The sequence below is a fragment of the Diachasmimorpha longicaudata genome, unplaced genomic scaffold (assembly GCF_034640455.1).
Source record: "Diachasmimorpha longicaudata isolate KC_UGA_2023 unplaced genomic scaffold, iyDiaLong2 ctg00000113.1, whole genome shotgun sequence".
NCBI lineage: Eukaryota > Metazoa > Arthropoda > Insecta > Hymenoptera > Braconidae > Diachasmimorpha > Diachasmimorpha longicaudata.
The window spans coordinates 97707-107500 of NW_026973930.1; positions in this window are offsets into that span (position 1 = coordinate 97707).

Genomic DNA, 9794 nt, shown 5'->3' on the forward strand with positions numbered 1-9794 from the left:
TTTGCTTGTTCAGAGCCCGGACTCGCCTCTGGCCCTCCGTCTCTCCATCCTCGCCGTCTTCCGGAAACAACTTATCCATCATGGCTTTGGCCGTAGCTTGCCAGTCAGTAGTGTACTCATTGTCGCACTTTATGTTATTTATTACATCTTTGGTCTTTATTTTTCCTGTCTGGAGTTTGTATACAAAACTCCATGGATCCTCGTTCCCGTTAAGGGTAACGAATTCTTTCCATTTATTTGTGCGTGCTTCGAAAATGTTCTGTGTGTAGATCCATTTCTCCCTTCTGTATTCTTCGAGTTTTTGTGCTCTCTTTGTAGGATCTTTAGTCCTTTGAAGTTTCCTTCTAGCCCTGTATGCCACTTTTTTGAGTCTTGTGAGCTCAGGATTCCACCATGGAACCTTCCTGGCTCGACTATTCCGAATAGGAATGGACGTGTTGCAGGCTTTCCGTAGTGCTTTACTGAGGTGTTTTACCTGCTCGATGACCTGGGTTCGGTTAGTTAGATCGTTATACGGTTTCCTATGCCACTCTTGCATTAATCGCTCCGTAAAGAGATTCCAGTCGGCTTTACTCGTCACATACCCTTTGCAGCTGTCGCTGCTCTGGGTAGTGACTATTTTCACGTTTTTACTGGATTTAATTGTGAACGTGATTGCTCTGTGATCGCTGGATGTCCACCCATCGTGTACTTTCCATCCGGAGATGTTTTCATACATTTTAGGTGTTGCCAGCGTCACATCTGGGTGACCTTCTCCGACTTCCGATGAGACGGTAGCCGTGTCCCCCTCATTTACGACCTGCAATCCCCACTGGGCGATCAATGCTTCGAGTTTTTCACCTTTGGTGTTTGTCTTCTTTGCTCCCCATAGGGTGGAGCATGCATTAGCATCTATGGCAATTAAGAGTTCTTTACCTCTCAGCTGTTCCATCACTTTTTGCACGTGATCTATATGTCCATCTATGTCTTGGCAGAGTTGGAAATATCCACTTGCCACATACGTGCTTTTGTTGTTGTGTATCAGCTCAGCGATCACAAAGTGTGTGTTACACAAGTGTCCGAGCTTTGTTACTGTGATTTCTGGGTTTATAACAGCTATAATCGCCCATGGTGGTGTATTTCCATGTTTAACGATTCTTGTACCCATTCCAAGGCCCTCTATACCGTTTTTGTTATTATATGGTTCTTGGAGCAAGAGTACATCATACCCTTTTGTCACGGCTATTTGCCGGATTTCAGGCATGACTTTTCTTGCTCTTCTGCAGTTCAGTTGCACTACTTTTAGACCTACATCCACCTGTGGATTTTTAGAATGTTTATTGTCCATAATCTATTCTTTCGACTAGTCTCTCCAAGGCCTGCTTATATGATGGGCAGTCCTTGAACGTGGCTACATGGTTATGTGGCTTCTTAGATTTGTGGCAGTTTACACATTTGTGTTCCTGCACATTTTGTTTGTTTGGGCACTCAGGCCCCTTGTGTCCCACTGTTGCACAAATCGAGCAACAAGAATCTCTCTCGCAATGCTTCGCCAAGTGGCCGAAGCCTTGGCATTTGAAGCATCGCGTGACGAGAAGGAAGTCACGGATTCTACAAGCGTTCCACTGTATATAAAGACGCTGTTTTGCCAATATTTTATTCCTCATCTGCGGAGTAACCTCCGCAACCCAGTTCGTGGTTTTACCACCATTCTTTCCCGTTTTAAATTTCAGAGAAAATTGCTTCTCAAAAAGCTCTTTGTTCTCTGCTAGCCCATTTTGCTCATAGACAGCGCTGCCCAACTCAGCCTCTGTCATTTCTTTAGGAACATCATATATGATGATCCTTGGGAGCCTCTTTTTTGGCTCCTCAATCGAGAAAGTCTTCGTCAGATTTTTACTCTGACCAAGCCTCTGCGCTTCGTTTTCTGTTGGGGTCGTGATAACGATTCCCCATTTAGTCGTACGGATGTTCTTGATCCGTACCTTTTCGGTGTTCGGGTTGAACACCTTCATTAACTGGCTTTTCGCTTGTCCCATGTTTTCGAACTCTTTCGAGTTCTTCGGTTTGAGGAACACGGTTTGCACCGGTTCCTTCCTCATTGGTTGTGCTTTGGCTGGCAGCCGTGGGGCTGTCAGCTTTCGCACAATACCGGCGTATGTAACGCCCGGCTCTTTTTTCTGGGTTGTTACCCCGACTTCCCTCAGGGAGTCCACGCTTCCCTGCAGCTTAGCACATCGCGCTGTCAGGGTAGCAATAATTTCCATTAAGGAGTCTAGGCTCCTGTCTGCTTTTTTGCCCTGGTCACTTGACGTGTCCAGGGCGTTTTTGATTGTTGCGAGATGCCTGTATGCCGTCCGCGGCACTTTATCAGTGCCGAGGTCAGCGCATGGCACCTCTGGCTCCTCCTCACTCGAGCTATCGCTCTCGAAATGAGTAATCGTCTTCTTTTGCGTTTTCTTAGCTTTTGCCTCAGTGCTATCGCTAGAGGAGGAGCTAAGGTCGCTCCTCGCTCTCTTAAGACTTTGCTCTTCACAGTCCATTGCTGTTGCATGGCTGTCCAGCTTAGTTCCCAATTTCAAATTTTTGTTGGTTTCGATTTTTGCTCGTGTGGACTTGTCCTTGTTAACTTGAATCTTAGTGTTCTCGAGCCTGGATCTTGCGCCCGTCTTTCTTTGTGCAGTGGTTTCTTTGTTATTTGTGTTCGTTGATTTAAGTGCGGTGTTTTTATTTTTGGTATCCATACAGTCAATTTATATTTCATTCATCTTTCTCGCGCTCCAGCCTCCGTGGACCCTCAAAAGTGGCACGAATGTGGTGGCTTCCATAGGATAGCGGACACATCGTGAGAGCTACGAGTCAGATATAGCACGGTTGACTACAAGCTAAACTCGACACCCTCTCCTCATGCAGGATTCCACCCCGCAAAAGTGGGCCCGCATTCTGGGAAAAGAGTGTCTTGCCGCTGCAGCCTCCGCACTCGCCAAAGCCGATTGATCTAGGGCTGGCTAGTCCCTCGACCGCCCGTTTAGCCCAGGAAAGAGACCGAAGCAGCGTGTTGGTCCATCAAATCCGCAGAGATGATTTTCCTCAGCGTACCAGGCACCTCCACCAAGGTTACGGGTTTCCACACACGGCAAACATGCGGGTAGGGGCACCACTCCCTACATTTGTGTGTTCTACAATTAGCAATCTAGTGGTACCGGTCTAGTACCCCATAGGTATCTCCCCCTCGCGTGAGTTTCAGCTCTTATTACTCAGACGCTTGTAGGATGAGGGGGATTCCATGCACACAGTATTCAGGCGAAGATAAGCCTGCTTTAAGCACTCTAATTTGTTCAAAGTAAACGTACCGGCCCACCTCGACACTCAATGAAGAGCACCGCGATGGGATATTAGTTGGACCGCTTTGCTTTCACAAAGCTAAATCCACCGGTAGGACGTCCCACAATCATGTCAGTTAAACACCGCGAGCGGTGAACCAACAGCGTGGCACACAGATTCAACTACGAGCTTTTTAACCGCAACAACTTTAATATACGCTATTGGAGCTGGAATTACCGCGGCTGCTGGCACCAGACTTGCCCTCCAATGGATCCTCGTTAAAGGATTTAAAGTGTACTCATTCCGATTACGGGGCCTCGGATGAGTCCCGTATCGTTATTTTTCGTCACTACCTCCCCGTGCCGGGAGTGGGTAATTTGCGCGCCTGCTGCCTTCCTTGGATGTGGTAGCCGTTTCTCAGGCTCCCTCTCCGGAATCGAACCCTGATTCCCCGTTACCCGTTACAACCATGGTAGGCGCAGAACCTACCATCGACAGTTGATAAGGCAGACATTTGAAAGATTCGTCGCCGGTACGAGACCATGCGATCAGCACAAAGTTATTCAGAGTCACCAAAGTTAACGATGGATAGGTAAAACCTACCACCGATTGGTTTTGATCTAATAAAAGCATTCCTCCCATCTCTGGTTAGAAGTCTATTTTGCATGTATTAGCTCTAGAATTACCACAGTTATCCAAGTAAATGTGAGTACGATCTAAGGAACCATAACTGATTTAATGAGCCATTCGCGGTTTCACCTTAATTCGGCATGTACTGAGACATGCATGGCTTAATCTTTGAGACAAGCATATCACTACTGGCAGGATCAACCAGGGAGCTTCGATTTTTTTTCTTTTAAAATATGAAACTCTTTTCATTTTATTAGGTGTTGATATAACACATTTTTTAAATTAAATGTGCAACACATTTTATTTTGTATTTGTTTTATTAACATTAAATACATTTTGAGGTGTTTTGCTGATTTTAATTTCAAACACTTTCCTCTCATCCACATTTATAAATGTGAAAACATTCATCGTTAGATTTTTAAACGACATGGTTATAAGAAATAACTTTTTTCATTTTGACAACTTTATAATTTTACTTGGAGTGAAGTAAGTTAACGCTCTGTTAAAAAAAAAATGAGTGAAAAAGTAATAATATTATATCCTTTTACACACGAAATATCAAACGCCGTAGCGCGTACCACATAGAGAGTCATTCTGTCTTCGACTTGGACTCGTGGCAATGCTGTGCTATACTATAAGCGAAGTATACTTGGGTATGGGAAGCGAAGCCATTGCCCGACCTAGTATAAAACACGTGCATCAAGAGTCCCGCGTACTTGTACCTGTAGGTCCACTTCGACCGCCTGAACATAGAATATATTGCCCGTTCCATGATTACATTGTCAACCTTTATATGAATAAATATTGAATAATAAATTAATTATATATAAAAGGGAATTTATTATAATTGTGTGCATTCAATTATATACAAATATATATTTTTTTTTAATTAAAAATCCTGTGATGCTATTTTTGCATACCAACAAAAATAGCATCAACATTTAAGTCATCATTAAAAATTAATAATATCGGTTACTTGATAATTTATACATCAGTTATACAGGTTTTATTTTAATTTTGTACATTTAAATATATGAATATATATTTTTTTCAATGAAAAATTCTGTGATGCTATTTTTGCATACCAACAAAAATAGCATCAACGTTCCAAGACATCATTGAAAATTAATAATATCGGTTACTTGATAAATTATAAATTAGTTGTATAGAATTTATTTTTATTTTAGGCATTCAATGATATATGAATATATATTTTTTTCAATGAAAAATTCTGTGATGCTATTTTTGCATACCAACAAAAATAGGATCAACGTTCCAAGACATCATTGAAAATTAATAATATCGGTTACTTGATAAATTATAAATTAGTTACATAGAATTTATTTTTATTTTAGGCATTCAATTATATATGAATATATATTTTTTTCAATGAAAAATTCTGTGATGCTATTTTTGCATACCAACAAAAATAGCATCAACGTTCCAAGACATCATTGAAAATTAATAATATCGGTTACTTGATAAAATATAAATTAGTTGTATAGAATTTATTTTTATTTTAGGCATTCAATGATATATGAATATATATTTTTTTCAATGAAAAATTCTGTGATGCTATTTTTGCATACCAACAAAAATAGCATCAACGTTCCAAGACATCATTGAAAATTAATAATATCGGTTACTTGATAAAATATAAATTAGTTGTATAGAATTTATTTTTATTTTAGGCATTCAATGATATATGAATATATATTTTTTTCAATGAAAAATTCTGTGATGCTATTTTTGCATACCAACAAAAATAGGATCAACGTTCCAAGACATCATTGAAAATTAATAATATCGGTTACTTGATAAAATATAAATTAGTTGTATAGAATTTAGTTTCATTTTATGCATTCAATTATATATGAATATATATTTTTTTTAATTAAAAATTCTGTGATGCTATTTTTGCATACCAACAAAAATAGGATCAACGTTCCAAGACACCACTGAAAATTAATAATATCGGTTACTTGATAAAATATAAATTAGTTGTATAGAATTTAGTTTAATTTTATGCATTCAATTATATCTGAATATATATTTTTTTCAATTAAAAATTCTGTGATGCTATTTTTGCATACCAACAAAAATAGCATCAACGTTCCAAGACATCATTGAAAATTAATAATATCGGTTACTTGATAAAATATAAATTAGTTGTATAGAATTTAGTTTAATTTTATGCATTCAATTATATCTGAATATATATTTTTTTCAATTAAAAATTCTGTGATGCTATTTTTGCATACCAACAAAAATAGCATCAACTTTTCAAGTCATCACTAAAAATTAATAATATCGGTTACCTGATAAATTATAAATTAGTTATATAGAATTTAGTTTAATTTTATGCATTCAATTATATATGAATATAATTTTTTTCAATTAAAAATTCTGTGATGCTATTTTTGCATACCAACAAAAATAGCATCAACGTTCCAAGACATCATTGAAAATTAATAATATCGGTTACTTGATAAACTATAAAATAGTTGTATAGAATTTAGTTTAATTTTATGGATTCAATTATATATGAATATATATTTTTTTTAATTAAAAATTCTGTGATGCTATTTTTGCATACCAACAAAAATAGGATCAACGTTTCAAGTCATCAATAAAAATTAATAATATCGGTTACTTGGTAAATTATAAATTAGTTATATAGAATTTAGTTTAATTTTATGCATTCAATTATATATGAATATAATTTTTTTCAATTAAAAATTCTGTGATGCTATTTTTGCATACCAACAAAAATAGCATCAACGTTCCAAGACATCATTGAAAATTAATAATATCGGTTACTTGATAAACTATAAAATAGTTGTATAGAATTTAGTTTAATTTTATGCATTCAATTATATATGAATATATATTTTTTTTAATTAAAAATTCTGTGATGCTATTTTTGCATACCAACAAAAATAGCATCAACGTTCCAAGACATCATTGAAAATTAATAATATCGGTTACTTGATAAACTATAAAATAATTGTATGAAATTTAGTTTAATTTTATGCATTCAATTATATATGAATATATATTTTTTTTAATTAAAAATTCTGTGATGCTATTTTTGCATACCAACAAAAATAGGATCAACGTTTCAAGTCATCAATAAAAATTAATAATATCGGTTACTTGGTAAATTATAAATTAGTTATATAGAATTTAGTTTAATTTTATGCATTCAATTATATATGAATATATATTTTTTTCAATTAAAAATTCTGTGATGCTATTTTTGCATACCAACAAAAATAGCATCAACTTTTCAAGTCATCACTAAAAATTAATAATATCGGTTACCTGATAAATTATAAATTAGTTATATAGAATTTAGTTTAATTTTATGCATTCAATTATATATGAATATAATTTTTTTCAATTAAAAATTCTGTGATGCTATTTTTGCATACCAACAAAAATAGCATCAACTTTTCAAGTCATCACTAAAAATTAATAATATCGGTTACCTGATAAATTATAAATTAGTTTTATAGAATTTAGTTTAATTTTATGCATTCAATTATACATGAATATAATTTTTTTCAATTAAAAATTCTGTGATGCTATTTTTGCATACCAACAAAAATAGCATCAACTTTTCAAGTCATCACTAAAAATTAATAATATCGTTTACCTGATAAATTATAAATTAGTTTTATAGAATTTAGTTTAATTTTATGCATTCAATTATACATGAATATAATTTTTTTCAATTAAAAATTCTGTGATGCTATTTTTGCATACCAACTAAAATAGCATCAACTTTTCAAGTCATCACTAAAAATTAATAATATCGGTTACCTGATAAATTATAAATTAGTTTTATAGAATTTAGTTTAATTTTATGCATTCAATTATACATGAATATAATTTTTTTCAATTAAAAATTCTGTGATGCTATTTTTGCATACCAACAAAAATAGAATCAAGCAAAAATATCACTTATTTTTCCAATTTTCGACTTGTAGAACGATCAAGTATACTATTCTTTGGATTCTAAGATTTTTTTCAAGTGATTATTTTCAAAGTTGGGAAAAATGAAAAATTATTCTAAGTCCCCATTCGTAGTTCTTTTTGATTCGTATTGCTTCGGCGCAAAGTAGGTAGGGACACTTATGGATTTCTCAATTTTTGGATAGGGACAGCCGGATAGCCGTCATTCAGCATAAAAGCTATTGTTATATGCATAGTTTGATGTGAGGAATGGGAATTGATTGAAATTTTCACCCGCCACTTGCCGGCTGGCCTGATTTTAAGGTTTGAGAATCTTGACAACGATTTTGCATACCGACAAAAATAGCATCAAGCAAAAATATCACTTATTTTTCCAATTTTCGACTTGTAGAACGATCAACTATACTATTCTTTGGATTCTAAGATTTTTTTCAAGTGATTATTTTCAAAGTTGGGAAAAATGAAAAATTATTCTAAGTCCCCATTCGTAGTTCTTTTTGATTCGTATTGCTTCGGCGCAAAGTGGGTAGGGACACTTATGGATTTCTCAATTTTTGGATAGGGACAGCCGGATAGCCGTCATTCAGCATAAAAGCTATTGTTATATGCATAGTTTGATGTGAGGAATGGGAATTGATTGAAATTTTCACCCGCCAATTGCCGGCTGGCCTGATTTTAAGGTTTGAGAATCTTGACAACGATTTTGCATACCGACAAAAATAGCATCAAGCAAAAATATCACTTATTTTTCCAATTTTCGACTTGTAGAACGATCAAGTATACTATTCTTTGGATTCTAAGATTTTTTTCAAGTGATTATTTTCAAAGTTGGGAAAAATGAAAAATTATTCTAAGTCCCCATTCGTAGTTCTTTTTGATTCGTATTGCTTCGGCGCAAAGTGGGTAGGGACACTTATGGATTTCTCAATTTTTGGATAGGGACAGCCGGATAGCCGTCATTCAGCATAAAAGCTATTGTTATATGCATAGTTTGATGTGAGGAATGGGAATTGATTGAAATTTTCACCCGCCAATTGCCGGCTGGCCTGATTTTAAGGTTTGAGAATCTTGACAACGATTTTGCATACCGACAAAAATAGCATCAAGCAAAAATATCACTTATTTTTCCAATTTTCGACTTGTAGAACGATCAAGTATACCATTCTTTGGATTCTAAGATTTTTTTCAAGTGATTATTTTCAAAGTTGGGAAAAATGAAAAATTATTCTAAGTCCCCATTCGTAGTTCTTTTTGATTCGTATTGCTTCGGCGCAAAGTAGGTAGGGACACTTATGGATTTCTCAATTTTTGGATAGGGACAGCCGGATAGCCGTCATTCAGCATAAAAGCTATTGTTATATGCATAGTTTGATGTGAGGAATGGGAATTGATTGAAATTTTCACCCGCCAATTGCCGGCTGGCCTGATTTTAAGGTTTGAGAATCTTGACAACGATTTTGCATACCGACAAAAATAGCATCAAGCAAAAATATCACTTATTTTTCCAATTTTCGACTTGTAGAACGATCAAGTATACTATTCTTTGGATTCTAAGATTTTTTTCAAGTGATTATTTTCAAAGTTGGGAAAAATGAAAAATTATTCTAAGTCCCCATTCGTAGTTCTTTTTGATTCGTATTGCTTCGGCGCAAAGTGGGTAGGGACACTTATGGATTTCTCAATTTTTGGATAGGGACAGCCGGATAGCCGTCATTCAGCATAAAAGCTATTGTTATATGCATAGTTTGATGTGAGGAATGGGAATTGATTGAAATTTTCACCCGCCAATTGCCGGCTGGCCTGATTTTAAGGTTTGAGAATCTTGACAACGATTTTGCATACCGACAAAAATAGCATCAAGCAAAAATATCACTTATTTTTCC